The sequence below is a fragment of the Gopherus evgoodei genome, chromosome 2 (genome assembly GCF_007399415.2).
Source record: "Gopherus evgoodei ecotype Sinaloan lineage chromosome 2, rGopEvg1_v1.p, whole genome shotgun sequence".
NCBI classification, from domain to species: Eukaryota; Metazoa; Chordata; order Testudines; family Testudinidae; genus Gopherus; species Gopherus evgoodei.
This window is the reverse complement of record NC_044323.1, coordinates 250,695,740-250,711,341: the sequence shown is the minus strand read 5'-3', so window position 1 is coordinate 250,711,341 and position 15,602 is coordinate 250,695,740. Positions and strand designations below refer to the sequence as shown.

Sequence of the window (15,602 nt, the reverse complement as noted above, 5' to 3'; positions counted from 1 at the left end):
TTCAACAGTTAAGTGATTTTGGTTCTTTTGAACATTGTGCCCAGTTCTGCAATGATTACTCACATAGGCCCCAATCCTACACTGGATTCATCAGCTGTTTGTAGATTCTAAAGCAGATTTGAAGCCTTAGACCCTGATCCTGCAAAGACTTCTGTATGTGCTTAACTATACGCATTGTTAGTAGCTTCACTAAGCCAGCAGGACTATTCATGGCATGTAAAGATAAGCAGATGTATAAGTCTTTGCAAAATTGGGGCCTGCAGTAGTAGCTACCCAAGGCCTTGATCCTGCACCATTGAAGTAAATGGAATTCTCATTATTGGCTTCAATGAGAACATGATCAAGCCAAGCCCCATACAACTAATCCCATTGGTTAATGGACTACTTGTATGAGTAAGGCTTTTATGACTAGAACCTTTATTATAGGTGAAGCAGGTATCACTGCCTATTATTTAAAGTTGTGTTTGACGAAGTGGGTATTCACCCACGAAAGCTTATGCTCCAATACGTCTGTTAGTCTATAAGGTGCCACAGGACTCCTTGTCGCTTTTTAATCATCATTTATGTAGATTTCCACAGTTTTCTAGCTGAAAATTAAAGAAATTAAAGTCTTGTTCTTGTATAAATATTTTCATTATTAAATTACATTAAAAACTGGTTAGTTTTAATAAATGCATATTTTTAAAACCCTAAAATACTTAGTTTTTTAAAATATGAAAAGTAAAACAGTTTAAACTAGAAAATTGATCCTTGTGCTGAATCTCATGTTATCCATGGCAATGCTTAATGTTTCAGTAACCAACACCAATTAAAATGAACTATGATTATAACTGCGCTTCAGTAATAGGAATCCACTTTACAGTGCCTCTTAGAAGTCCCAAATCAGGATTGGGGACCCATTATGCTAGACCCTATACTATGCCTAATAATCTCCTAAATCTAAAGTCTCTCTTATCTACTCCAATGCAGAAACATGCCAAGGGTTATGCCAGTTTTATGTAACTCAGATGGCAGGAAGGCTATCAATGAGAGGTTGAAGTGGTGTAAGTTGCCTGTTATCTCCCTATCACAGGTGAGCATGAAGAATGTCAATAGGGGCTCAGGCTAGCCTCAAAATTGGGTGGTGTTGGCCACACTGGCTGCTCCTGTACCTACCAATGGAAACTAAAATTACTCAGACTTTAGAGTCAGAAGGGACCAATATGATCATCTAGTCTGACCTCCTGCACAAAGCAGGCCACAGAACCCTACTCATCCACTTCTATAACAAAACCCTAACCTATGTCTGAGTTACTGAAGTACTCAAATTGTGGTCTGAAGACCTCAAGCTGCAGAGAATCCTTCAGCAAGTGACCCATGCCCCATGCTGCAGAGGAAGGCGAAAAACCTCCAGGGCCTCTGCCAATCTGCCCCAGAGGAAAATTCCTTCTTGATCCCAAATATGGCGATCAGTTAAACCCTGAGCAAGTGGGCAAGACACACCAGCCAGCACCCAGGAAAGAATTCTCTATAGTAACTCAGATCCCATCCCATCAAACATCCCATCACAGACCACTGGGCATACTTACCTGCTGATAATCAAAGATCAATTGCTAAAAGTAGGCTATCCCATCATACCATCCCCTCCATAAACTTATCAAGCTTAGTCTTAAAGCCAGATATGTCTTTTGCCCTCACTACTCCCCTTGGAAGGCTGTTCCAGAACTTCACTCCTCTAATGGTTAGAAACCTTCGTCTAATTTCAAGTCTAAACTTCCTAGTGTCCAGTTTATATCCATTTGTTCTTGTGTCCACATTGATACTAAGCTTAAATAATTCCTCTCCCTTTCTGATATTAATCCCTCTGATACATTTATAAAGAGCAATCATATCCCCTTCAACCTTCTTTCAGTTAGGCTAAACAAACCAAGCTCTTTGAGTCTCCTTTCATAAGACAGGTTTTCCATTCCTTGGATCATCTTAGTAGCCCGTCTCTGAACCTGTTTCAGTTTGAATTCATCCTTCTTAAACATGAGAGACCAGAACTGCACATAGTATTCCAGATGAGGTCTCACCAGTGCCTTGTACAACGGTACTAACACCTCCTTATCTTTGCTGGAAATACCTCACCTGATGCACCCTAACACTGCATTAGCTTTTTTAATGGTCATATCACATTGGCGGCTCAGTCATCCTGTGTTCAACCAATACTGTGAGGTCCTTCTCCTCCTCTGTTACTTCCAACTGATGTGTCCCCAATTTATAACTTAAATTCTTGTTATTAATTTGTAAATGCATGACCTTGCACTTTTCACTATTAAATTTCATCCTATTACTATTACTCCAGTTTACAAGGTCATCCAGATCTTCCTCTATGATATCCTGGTCCTTTTCTGTGTTAGCAATACCTCCCAGCTTTGTGTCATCTGCAAACTTTATTAGTAAATTCCCGCTTTTTGTGCCAAGGTCAGTAATAAAAAGGTTAAATAAGATTGGTCCCAAAACTGATCCCTGAGGAACTCCACTAGTAACCTCCTTCCAGCCTGACAGTTCACCTTTCAGTACGACCCATTGTAGTCTCTTCTTTAATCAGTTCCTTATCCACCTTTCAATTTTCATATTGATCCCCATCTTCTCCAATTTAACTAGCAATTCCCCATATGGAACCGTGTCAAATGCCTTACTGAAATCGAGTAAATTAGATCCACTGCGTTTCCTTTGTTTATAAAATCTGTTACCTTCTCAAAGGAGGAGATCAGGTTGGTCTAGCATGATCTACCCTTTTGTAAAACTATGCTGTATTTTGTCCCAATTACCATTGACCTCAATGTCCTTAACTACTTTCTCCTTCAAAATTTTTTCCAAGACCTTACATACTACAGATGTCAAACTAACAGGTGTATAGTTACTCGGATCACTTTTTTTCCCTTTCTTAAAAATAGGAACTGCATTTGCAATTCTCCAGTCGTAAGTACAACCCCTGAGTTTACTGATTCATTAAAAATTCTTGCTAATGGGTTTTCAATTTCATGTGCCAGTTCCTTTAATATTCTTGGATGAAGATTACCTGGGCCCTCCGATTTTGTCCCATTAAGCTGTTTGAGTTTGGCTACTACCTAGGATGTGGTAATATCTACCTCCATATCCTCATTTCCATTTGTCATCCTTCCATTATCCCTAAGCTCCTCATTAGCCTTATTAAAGACTGACTGAGGCAAAGTATTTATTTAGATATTGGGCCATGCGTAGATTATCCTTAACCTCCATTCCATCCTCAGTGTTTAGCAGTCCCACTTCTCTTTGTTTTCTTCTTATTTATATGGCTATAGAACCTTTTACTATTGGTTTTAATTCCCTTTGCAAGGTCCAACTCTACATGGCTTTTAGCCTCTCTCACTTCATCCCTACATGTTCTGACCTCAATAAGGTAGCTTTCCTTGCTAATCCCGGCCATTTTCCACTCCTTGTAGGCTTTCTGCTTTTTCTTAATCACCTCTCCGAGATGCTTGCTTATCCAGCTTGGTCTACAACTCCTGTCTATGATTTTTTCCCCTTTCTTGGGATACAGGCTTCTGACAGTTTCTGCAACTTTGACTCGAAGTAATTCCAGGCCTCCTCCGCATTTAGATCCACAAGTTCTTCAGCCCAATCCACTTCCCTAACTAATTTCCTTAATTCTTTAAAAAGTTATCCCTTTTGAAATCAAAAATCCCAGTCCCAGATCTATTTTTGTTTATCCTTCCATCTAGTTTGAACTGAATTAGCTCATGATCACTCAAACCATGGTTGTCCCCTACAATCATTTCTTCTATGAGATCCTCACTAGTCACCAAAACCAAATCTAAAATGGCATCCCTTCTTGTTGGTTCTTCAACTACTTGGTGAAGAAATCCATCAGCTATCACATCCAGAAAAATCTGAGCCCTATTATTGTTACTAGCACTTGTCCTCCAGTCTGTATCTGGGAAGTTAAAGTCTCCCATGATCACACAATTCCCATTAGTTTTTACTTCATTAAAAACATTAAAGAGGTCTCTATCCATATTCAGTTCAGATCCCGGAGGTTTGTAGCACACCCCAAGCACTATCTCAGGGGAGGCTCCAGTAGCTTTCTTTCCCAATGTGATTTTTGCCCAGACAGACTGTCTTATCCATTCCATCACTTCTTATTTCTTTACAGTTAACCTGATCACTGATATACAATGCTATTCTACCACCTTTGCCTTTATTGCTGTCTTTCCTAAACAGCGCATAGCCTTCAATACCTGTACTCCAGTCATGACTACTATTTCACCATGTTTCTGTTATCCCTATAATATCCGGTTTCACTTCCTGCACCAGTAGTTTTAGTTCCTCCATTTCGTTACCTAGGCTCCTCGCATTAGTGTACAGACATCTTAATTTTTGCTGTTTGGCTTCACTGACATTCTTTACCTGGTTAGGCACAGACATTCTACCACCAGTATCACCTATTAGACTGGTATCTACACTACCCTTCCTCCTTATGTCCATTCTTCTGCCCATGGTTGTATCCTCTTTTTCTTTGTTTTCTTCCCTCTCAATGTTAAATTCTGGTGTGGAGATTACCTGGACATCTCCCAACCATCTCCCCCAAATTCCTAGTTTAAAGCTCTCTTAAATCAGTTGGGTGAGCCTGCATCCTAGAAGTCTATTTCCCTCCTTACTCAGATGAAGTCCATCCCAAGAGAACAGTCTTCTGTGCATGAATGCTTCCCAGTGGCCGTACATCCCAAAGCCGTCCTTATAACACCACTGCCTGAGCCATCTGTTGATCGCCATAATCTTGTCACACCTTTGTTGCCCTTGTCTAGGAACAGGCAGAATCCCACTGAAGATCCCTCAGCCTCGATTTCCTTAAGCGTCTTCCCCAGATCTCAACCCTATTGTCTCTCTGCAAATTTGTGTATACAAAGTCAATCCCTTACCTTACAAAGTCAATGAATAGAAGATTGATGGGGGTGGAATAGATCTGGACAAGGAGAAGAAGTCTGGAGATAAATGTGAGAAGGGAGGGACAGGCAGTAGAAACAAAAGTGAAACTTTGAGCAGCATATTCCAGAAGTCTGGAGTTCTTTTTGAGTGTAGCCTTTGTTGATTTGAGATCTACCACACCATTCTCTCACCAGAAAGGAAAGCCTATAATGGCAGCAGGCCATAAAAGAGACCTAGTTTGTGAATATTTTAATGAAGTTCCTCTACCTGTGGGTCAGACAGGCATGCGTGCAAAATGCAAACAGTGCAACAAAGAAATGCCAGGCCTGGTTGCCTGAATCAAACAACATCATGAGAAGTGTTCCTTCTCAGGAGGAAGCTGCGTTGAAGAAAGGAACATGTCTGAATATGCAGGCTCTTTAGATTGGTTAACTTTTTCATTTCATATTTCTTTCTTAAAGACTGCTGTCTTCCTTCTGGACTATTCTCGAATTCTCATGGTTGAAGAAAAAAGATAGTGCCATAGAGTAACAACTATCATTTTAGATGCAGTTGTGATAAAAAATAAATAGGTGAAATAAGTAGATCTTCCTTTTACAATTTCACCTTTAAAGTAGTACTGAATGTCAGTGAATGCAATGAGTAATACTAAATGGACAATATAGTAATAATAATTAAATAACTGCATTGACTTATTTTGTTTAGGAGAATTCACCCTCAACATACAGGATTATGAAGACTATCCACCTTCAAGATCACCATCAAATCATCTTCTATAGTTTCAGAGTTATCCATGATGTGACTGAAACACTATCATTGGCAGATATCACATTGCTACAGGTGATATACTGTGGCTAACAGAAAAAAAAAATCTCCATCTTCCAGAAACCACCATAGATAAGTGTTTGATAAGAACCATCAGATACAAAAACAGGTAATTGATGAAAAAATTCCCTGGTTTGTTTATGCAACAAACTCTCCTTTCTATATGACTGAGACCCCACACTTCATTAACATGGTTCAGTCATTAAGATCAGGATATAGTTCACCCAACAGAGCAGATGTCACGGGCAAATTGCTTGATAAAGTGTATGCAATAGAAATTGAGCAGTGTGCAAAAGGTCTAGAGGGTGAAATTGTTAACCTGAGCCTTGATGGGTGGAGCAATGTCCACAATGATCCTGTTGCATGCGCTTGTGTGACAACAGAAAAAGGGAATGTCTTCCTTACAGAAACAATTGATACATCAGGAAATGCACACACAGCAGAATACTTACAAGAAGCAGCAGTAAAGGCTATAACGAACGGTGGAAAAAAAAATTCAAATGTCTAGTATGTGGTTTGATCACATACAATGCCACAAATGTATCTGAGATGAGAAGAAATTATTTAGAAGAGAGTCCCACGTTAAGAACATATGGTTGCAGTGCTCATTTCATGCACCTCCCAGCCAAAGAAATAAAAGCTAATGTTAAAATTGCAAAATGCTTCTGTAAAAACCACTTGGCAGCAGCTCCTCTGAAAAAAGTGGGAGGAACCAAGCTAACTCTCCCAGAAGATGTGCAATGGAACTCAGTCGTGGACTGTTTTGAGCATTATATCAAGAACTGGCCTAATCTGATGACAGTTTGTGAGCAAATTTTGAAAAAATAGACAGCACTGTCACAGCCAAAGTTATCAACATTGGGCTTAAGAGAAATGTTGCACACATGTTGAGTATCCTGAAATCTATTTCTCTAGCCTTGAACAAAATGCAGGGAAATAACTGTTTTATTGCTTATGCTGTTGAAATTCGGAATGAATTGAGTAAGAACTTAAAAAGAGAAATATACAGTGAAAGAGTTAAATTATAAGCATTAAAAAGAAAAAGGATGGGACAAGCACTATTGCTAGCTCATCTTCTTGCTAATATTCTCATAACTTACTACCAGGGCCAAACCTTTAGTGCTGAAGAAGAGGAGTTGGCTATGACATGGACATCCAGCAATCATCCCTCCATAATGCCAACTATAATAAACTTCAGAGCGAAGGGTGAACCATTCAAGAAATATATGTTTGCTGATGATGTTTTAAAGAAGTCACACCAGTGAATTGGTGGAAGTCACTCAAACACGTGGATTCAGAGACTGCTGAAGTGATAATCTCACTTTTAACAGCAGTTGCTTCTTCTGCCAGTGTAGAAAGAATATTTTCTTCCTTTGAACCAGTTCATTCCAAATTGAGAAATCGTTTGGGACCTGAAAAAGCAGGAAAACTTGTTTTTCTTTTCTAGATTATGAATATACAGGGAAATGAAGGTGAAGATGATGGAGTTAGCTGCAGAAGCCAATATTTTAAGTTTCTCATGTTGACCTGGTTGACAGTCAATTTTTTTTTAAATATTTCATTTAACTATTTTAGTTAAAAACAATTTTAACAAAAACAAACCTGATTTTAAAAAACCTGAATGTTTAACTAAATTAAAAAAGTAATATGCTTGTTTTGTTAAAATATTGCATGTTTGCTGTTGAAGAAAAATTCCAGAATATATAACGTTGTTTTAGTTAAATAAAACAATTTAAATGTCTGTCTGGTGACATTCTCCTCCTAATACAGCATGGCAAGAAAATCCTCCAAATATTAATGATTAACCTGTTGAATTGGAGATAGTTCACCTGCCAATTACTTCATAAAATATCTGCTTCATTTACCTTTGGTACATGAAATTAACCAAACAATCATTCATTTTTTGATATAGCTGTAAAACTAATCTGAAAAGTTTTCAAAATAAATCACTTAAAAATATATAGTGTGTACCCTCTAAAACTGAAACCTACATCTATTTCTGAGTTGTGAAGAATATGTATTAAGGTTATAACAACCAACAAGAATGTACTTTTATGTAGAAATCCATGATTAAATCAAGTCTTCCTGACTAGTGATTTAAAACAATTTCATTTTGATTTAATTAAATCCACCCTGGTTCTGACTAGAAGAAAAAGTGTCTTTGGGCTTGGCTACACTCACACTTTACAGCGCTGCAACTGGGGTGTGAAAAAACACCCTCCTGAGCACTGCAAGATACAGCGCTGTAAAGCGTCAGTGTAATCAGGGCAGCAGCGCTGGGAGCGCGGCTCCCAGCGCTGCACGCTACACCCGTAAGGGATGTGGTTTACATGCAGCACTGGGAGAACTCTCTCCCAGCGCTGCCGCTCTGACTACACTCACACTTCAAAGCGCTGCTCCAAATGTAGCCATACCCTTTACTTGGTTATAAGTTTGTTTTAAAGAAAAGGAAATCTTATATTCCTGAAGTGAATCTGGTGATTGAAGTAACAAGTAAAAAAAAAGAACACAGGGAGGCAAAGAAAAGAATTCAATACTATAAAGAAAGTCTGTGGCAGAAAATGTCTGCACACTTATCACCATGAAAATCTAGATTACATAGTAAAGTAAATATTCTGGGGCAGTTTGCAGTCTGCCTGATAAATAATACCAAAATTTAGAACTCCTCCACAGCAGAGCTTGTGGAAATGTTTTTGTAATCATATAAGTTAATGTTTTGCTTTTTCAGTTAGCTATTTACTAGTCATTTCATTTTGGCAAAGTATTTTTCTCTTGTTTTCCTCATACACAATGCCAAACTACAATAATCCTTTTCCATATCAAAGACAGTTTTACTATCTGACTGTCATCCACATCCAGAACTTTTACACGAAGACAATAAAAGTCAAATGCTTTTGCATAGGATGATATTTACATCACTCACTTCTCAATCCTAAGGGTCTGCAACCTGCATCAGAGCCAAACACCAAAAAAACCCTATCATCTTACCTTGTTGGAAAGATCACGCACATTCAGGAAGCCTTCTCAAACAACATGGATCCACTCCACCTATCACCTTCAGCACATTCACTCAGCAAGACATTGCATGAGTGTCAACCTGAAACTTCTGAACCCAACTCATGATCTTCCTGGCTTGTGAAAGAGTCCAGAGCAATTTCTCATTCAGAAAAGGAATCTTTCCTTCCTACTTCAAACACGCAACAGTCTAACCTACACTGAAAAAACCTACCCTGGACACATCAGTTCTAGACAACTACTGCCCAGCATTAAATCTCCCATCCCTCCAAGCAAATTCAGAGAAGCTAGCGAAAGGCCAACTACAACCTCATCTAATTGAAGCTAATATTCTAGACGCAGCACAGTCTGGATTCAGGTCAGACCATGGAACTGAAATTGTTTTAGAAGCACTGATCTCTTGTCAATGGATAGGACAGATATCTATTCTCATCCTACATAAACTCTCTGCAGAATTCAACATTGCTGACAGTAAGCTGTTCCTGTCTCACCTGAGGGAGGTGACAGAAGTCCAGGGTAATGCACTAAAATAGTTTAAATCCTTCTTGGAGGGACACATCCAATGAGTCGGGATAGGAAACTGCAACTCCACCATTCAATCCCCTCACTTGTCAAGTCTTACAAGGATTAATTTTCAGTCTGGTCCTTTTCAGCATCTACCTGCAGCCACTAAGTGAACTATTCAGAAAACACAGACTTAAGTGCCAGCAATATGCGGATGACACACAGATACACACCCCTACCATCAAGATGTCCATGATGGATGCAAGATGGCTCCTGGATACAAACAACTGGCTGAAGCAGAACCTGAGCAAGGCAGAATGATGCTAGCGGGCAGAAGAAAATATTTTCAAGAGTTTTCAACCATGGCAAAGTCTCCTTTGGTTGAAGGTACATACCCACAATTGCTCAATTGAGTCTGATGTTTAGGAGTACTTTTAGATTGCTTGCTGACACTAAACTTTCACATAGCAGCATCCACAAACAACACTTTCTTGCTATCTACAGTTGGTTGTGTCCCATTCTGGCGGACAATGACCTAGCCTTCGTTATTCTTGCTTTCATGATCTCTTGACTGGATTACAGAAATGTATAATACCTGGGCATGAAACCTTCAGTGCTCAGGAAACTCCAGTTGCTATAGAAAGCTGTAATACATCTCTTCAGTAACATAGGCTACTACAAATGCATTAAAAGCTGTACCACCCTTAAAATCTCAAATAAAGTTCAAGGTTTCAGTCCTTATTTTCAAGACATTCCATGATTTGGGCCCTCGGTATCTCCGAGACGAAGACCATAGTCAACAACTTCACTCCTCTGACACAATGGAACTCTCTACAAAGAAGATAAAGCTCGTTTGTGTGAAAGACAACTTTCTTTCGGGGGCCAGACTGAGACTGTGGAATGAACTCCACCCAGAAACTAAGGGCCATCATAAACTTCACATTTCTTTGACCTTGCCTCAACTACCATAAATACATAGCAACATTAAAAACATCCTAGTAAAATAAGACTCTCCACTATATGCATTTCTCCCTCTGGGGAGCAGATGAGAGAACATACAATACATGGCAGATGGTAGGTACATCACTAAATGCACCACTGGAAAGTGATCAGATACTACTGTGATGAGGAGTGTGGAACACAAACCCATATAGAATACAATGTTCTCGGAAAATCTTTTCGTGTATATTACAATGTAGCGAAGGGTTCACTGTAACTGCACTTGCAACAACATACTAAGCATTATGTTAGTGTTAGGTCATCTGGCTTTTGTGGTTTCTCAACCTCAGGAAGACCAATTACAGACCTAATTATTCTCTTACCCATTCCACTCAACAACAAATGGTGAACATATGCCCTCTTATTCCATAGACAAATGTACTTTATCCATTATCTCTATTACTACTCCTGGGGAATTCTGTGTCAAAAAATCTGAACTGCCTAGTCCATCCCCTCCACCCCAGCGGCAATTTACATTTCTATCAGCTACTCCAGGTCCCCAAACCAACCTGCCTGCACTTCCAGGGAGGGATGCATGACCACTCGTGTCTTCCCTTTGCTTCCCTGTCAGAAGTCATAATTTTCTGCGGGGAAGGAAAGAAATCTGCAGAGGACATGAATTCTGCAAATGTGCTGTGATGCAGAATTCCCCCAGGAGAATAATTTGTCAGTATCCATTTGCACACTGTACTGAAACGCTAGGTGCTGGAAAATGTCTCCTCAGAAGAACACACTAGAAGGGTACAACCTGGTAAAAGGCAAGTGCTTCTGGTTAGAGCCCTCTGAGCTCTGATCTGGTTTTGTTTACTTTTACACAGCTGTTTAAAGGAAGAGAGAGACAGGGGTTTGTTTCAAGATTTGCAGGTTTCATGGAAAACAGGTTTGAACTAGGTTGAAACCTAGTACTATAGGAATGTTTGAGAAATTGTGCTTAAAATATTACCAAAATGGGTAAGCTTGAATTTTCCACCTACATTTATTTATTTATTTTTTACACAACCCACAGAGTGCAGCATTGGGCTAATGTAAAAGCACTAATAAGTGAAAATAACTGGTCTATTTTTATTTTCTGAATAAAAAAATCATGAATGATTAAAAAGTATTTTGTTTTTGTAAAGACATTAATAACAAGAATCTAAAATAATATTTGTAATGGGCCCTTTTAAATATAAGCTCCCAATATGATTTTAAGTTGTCAGTTTGGGCCATTTTCACTATAAAAGTTGTCAACTAAAATATATTAACTTTAGATACTTTGTGCTCCCATTGCACATGCACACATCAGCAAGGTGGAGTAAAACAGCCACTAGATGAAACTTTTATGTATTATAGGACACTAGGAAAAAATATATTGCCAATCCTATATATCCTTGCCTCACAGAGTCTACATTCAGATGAAATGATTAACATCTGATGACAATCAAGGTCTCCTCCACAAATTTGTGAGTAACACAATACATATGATTCATTCCTTTGCCAGGAGATATCCCATCACTCCAGTGGAGCTCTAGGCACCTAACCTAATATGGAGGAGCTCAATATTAGATTCAATGCTAGATCTACTATGAAAGCAAAACAATATTTCAATATTTACATTAAACTGCACATTTCAGATATTCCTGCTAAAACTCAGACATCTCAGTAATATACATGAAACAACACAGAACTCTTTAGAGGTGATTTTGAGAAATTCAAAAAACTCAAATCAAGATTGTGTTCAGAATCAACTGGAAAAAAAAATTAAACAAAATTTTCCCAGACTAGGTGTTTTCTGAAGCACCAAAATCCTAGTAATCAGAATTGTAACAGAATATCTCTGTATACAGACTTACATTTTATATTTTTTCTAATGAATATCAGATTTTTACCTGATGCACTGTCAATTCTTAAACTTTTTTCTGGAAAAAATAATTTAAAAAATAATGCTAGCAAAGTTCTTTTCTCCTTTCCTTAGGAACTCCTGAGCTTTAAAATGCTCAAACTCTCTACCTCACAAACTACCTTCAATTACCACTTTCCTGATTTTCTTTTACATATTTTGGTTACAAAAAGCTAAGTGAGATGCTCAAAACCTAACCTAAGGTATTTACCCTAGGAATAGAACATAAGAAGTGACATTTTGACCATGAATCTTTTTCAGGGCCGAAAGGAAGAGAAATAAAACTAGACTAGCTGAATTTTAAAAAGGAATTTCAGAGAAAATATGAAGATGGGAAAATGAAAGGCAAGTAGACTAGGAGAAAACGAAATGGGAGAGTGGGCACATTTAGAACATGGGTTTAATATACTTTGGCCACATCCAGGCTTGCCAGCCAAAGTGAAAGAGTCACTGGTTTTGATGAAAGTGTCTCTAATGCTTAGAATCTTAGCTCCCAACCAAAGGCCTTCGGGCGTATTTACCGCTAAATAGTCAAAGATCAATTAATTGTCAAAATTAGGCTATCCCATCATACCATCCCCTCCATAAACTTATCAAGCTTAGTCTTGAAGCCAGATATGTCCTTTGCCTTGACTGTTCCACTTGGGAGGCAGTTTTAGAACTTCACTCCTCTGATAGGTTAGACTTCTTTATAAAACAGTTAGCCTCACAAACCAACTACCTTGAAAAAAAAATTAAATACGTTAAATTAAGTCTATACACTAAACTAAACAAGGTATTAAAAATGCTGTCCAAGGCCATGTATAGGTCATGGAAGTCATGATGTCTGATGATGTGGGAAATAATGAGTTTGAGGCGATTTCCACTTATTATTGCTTCAGTGTTTTCACTGAATTCATCTACAAAACTTGCTAATGTTTACACACTCTACTTTTGCTATAAAATATACCGTGAAGATTTTCAGAGAAGCACAAAGGAAATTTGGATTAAATGGAAAAAAATTAATGGACTCTATCTATACGTTATATTCAGATTAATTTGGATGTGATAAAACAAATTCTGTAAGATTTGACAGAAGTCTGAAGATAAATGAAATAATACAGTTTGAAGTTATGTGGTCTAAACCAAGCAAAAATGGACTAACGAGTTTAAATACACAGAATCAGAATCAGTCAGAATTAGCATTACAAAAACGTACACAGAAAAATCTAAGAGAGAAGTTATTAAGGGAGACAGTCATATAGGGACTAGAATAGGAGACTGGGAATCAGACCACCAGGATTTTTATTCCATGCCTGCTACTGACTCACTACATGACCATTAGCAAGTAACAATTTCTGTATCTCAGCTGTACAGTCTTTAAAATAGGAATAATCCACCTTGGTAAAGTGCATTGAAAGAGTAAAATTACTATGCGCTTGATAAATTGACAAATCATGTGTACATTTGCCACAAAATAATAAACGTGTTTTTCTTTCTTTACCTAAATGCAGTAATACCTTTATGATTTTAAAACTAAGTGCAAAGTATTCAGGGATACATAGACTTATAGGCACTTTATATAACTGTTCTATAGAGATCTGATTGGTCCTTCAAATGAGATATGCAAGCAAGGCTGACAAAGAAAAACTAGCTAAAATAAAAGACAGCAGGATGCTTGAGTAGCTATATATTTTCCCTGTGTCAGAGCCTGCCTTACCCATTCTGATCTAGCAAGATACTGAGCACATTACAGAAGGGGCTGAGCAGTTATAGGACAGACCCTCTGAATGGAAAGCTGATTTGGAGAGTCAAAGGAGGACACAGCATCCCAGGTACAACACTGGATTTCTAACTATGGCGTATTAAAGAAAAAATTCAATTAAAAAAAGAAAAACTAGAAACAAATTAGAGTCAAAAGAGTAAAGGACTGAACACAACAGCAAAAAATATGTATTAGTAAAAGACAAACATACAGCTGATTTCTAGGGGCAGGAGAACAGAACAGGCTCTTTATAGGACAAGAGCAGCAAAGTTGTTCAGAGGAGTGGGAATGGTCACAAACCACAATGGTTTTAGGCTGAAAAAAATCTAATACTCAGTTCTATATTGGGACGCGGGTACCAACCACTAGTGTACATATGCTGCAATTGTATAAACCACAATTTGCATGCAGATAGCCCAGTTTCAAACTAGGTCACTTCTTACACAGGTGAATGCAATATTGTAGTTGCACACTGGTGGAAATTGCTTAATGTAGACATCAGTCAGCTACACCAGTACAAAACAACCTACATGTAAACATGGGTTAAAAACCAAACTAAACTGAAAACAAGCCAAAGAGCAAGCTAGGTCACTGAAGGAGGAGGGCAAAGAAATCATGACATTACCCCCACCTGCAGGAAGAACACAGCAAGTCTTTTCTGAATAGTAAGTGCTGTGTCCGACAAAACTCTTCCAAAACATAGTCTGCAAAGGTACCATAAGTAAACAGACCAATCTATTTTGTTGCTCTGACTGTAAAATGTAAGCTACTTTAGTTAAACTGTATTGAATAGTCCTGCTCCCAAGACCAAAGGCTGGTAAAAGGTTTGCTGTGCACCAGCAATATTTACCCAGCTAGAGAATGGAATGTTCCACTGATTGCGTGGGGGGAGGAGAAAGAGGAGGATGAAAATTACACCATGTATGTATGGTGAGGTAAAGGTGAGTCTGCCTAAGGAAGCTATACTGGGCGGGTAGAGGGGGAGATGGAGGGCTTTCACTATGTTCCTGGAAGAGAGAGGAGAGAAATGGAGTGGGTTTCCAGTATTGTCAATTCCCACAATTTTATCACAAGTCTCATGATATCTGTTGGCATTTTTTCTAAAGCCCTAGCTACTAAAATCAAGACATTACATGAGAATCCCAACTTTAATTAAAAAGTAAATTTCTAGCCCTCAAGGCGGCAGAGAAAAACACGAAACAATTAAGCAAGTGTATCCTAAAGGCTAAGAAACCAAGAAGCAAATAAAAAGAAACCACAACTTATTTTTTTAAATTTAATTATTATAAGCCAATCTCATGATTATTTTAAACACTTGGTGGGACTGCCAATGCTGGATATCACTGTGTTTTAATGGGGAGGGGGCACGAATGGAACAAGGGAGATGAGTTGGGTTATGCTGGTTCCTGGGATATAGTTACACAGTGTGCCCTGTGGGCAAGAAGAATAGAAGATGGGGATGGGTTACCCCATGCTATGGCCATATTGGCAGCATGTGTGTGCTAGAAGACAGTAAGGTTACTGTTTCCTAGCCTTGGGGGTAGCATGTGTGTACCAGTGGAGGAGGCATTACACCCTGTGCCTGGGCCGGGTGGGGGGGAGCCTGGGGGCACGGGGCAGGTGGTGACACGCTGTGCCCTGGCCACGGGGAGGGGGGCAGCCTGGGGGCACGGGGCGGGTGGTGGCACACGCTGTGCCCTGGCC

At 38.8% G+C, this 15,602-nt stretch overlaps 1 protein-coding gene across 1 annotated transcript in view; it reads right to left on the bottom strand.

Moving 5' to 3' along the window:
• The window catches only part of DECR1 (2,4-dienoyl-CoA reductase 1), a 36,694-nt gene that overhangs the window by 20,615 nt on the left and 477 nt on the right, over positions 1-15,602 (bottom strand). The gene's annotated exons all lie outside the window — the stretch shown is intronic.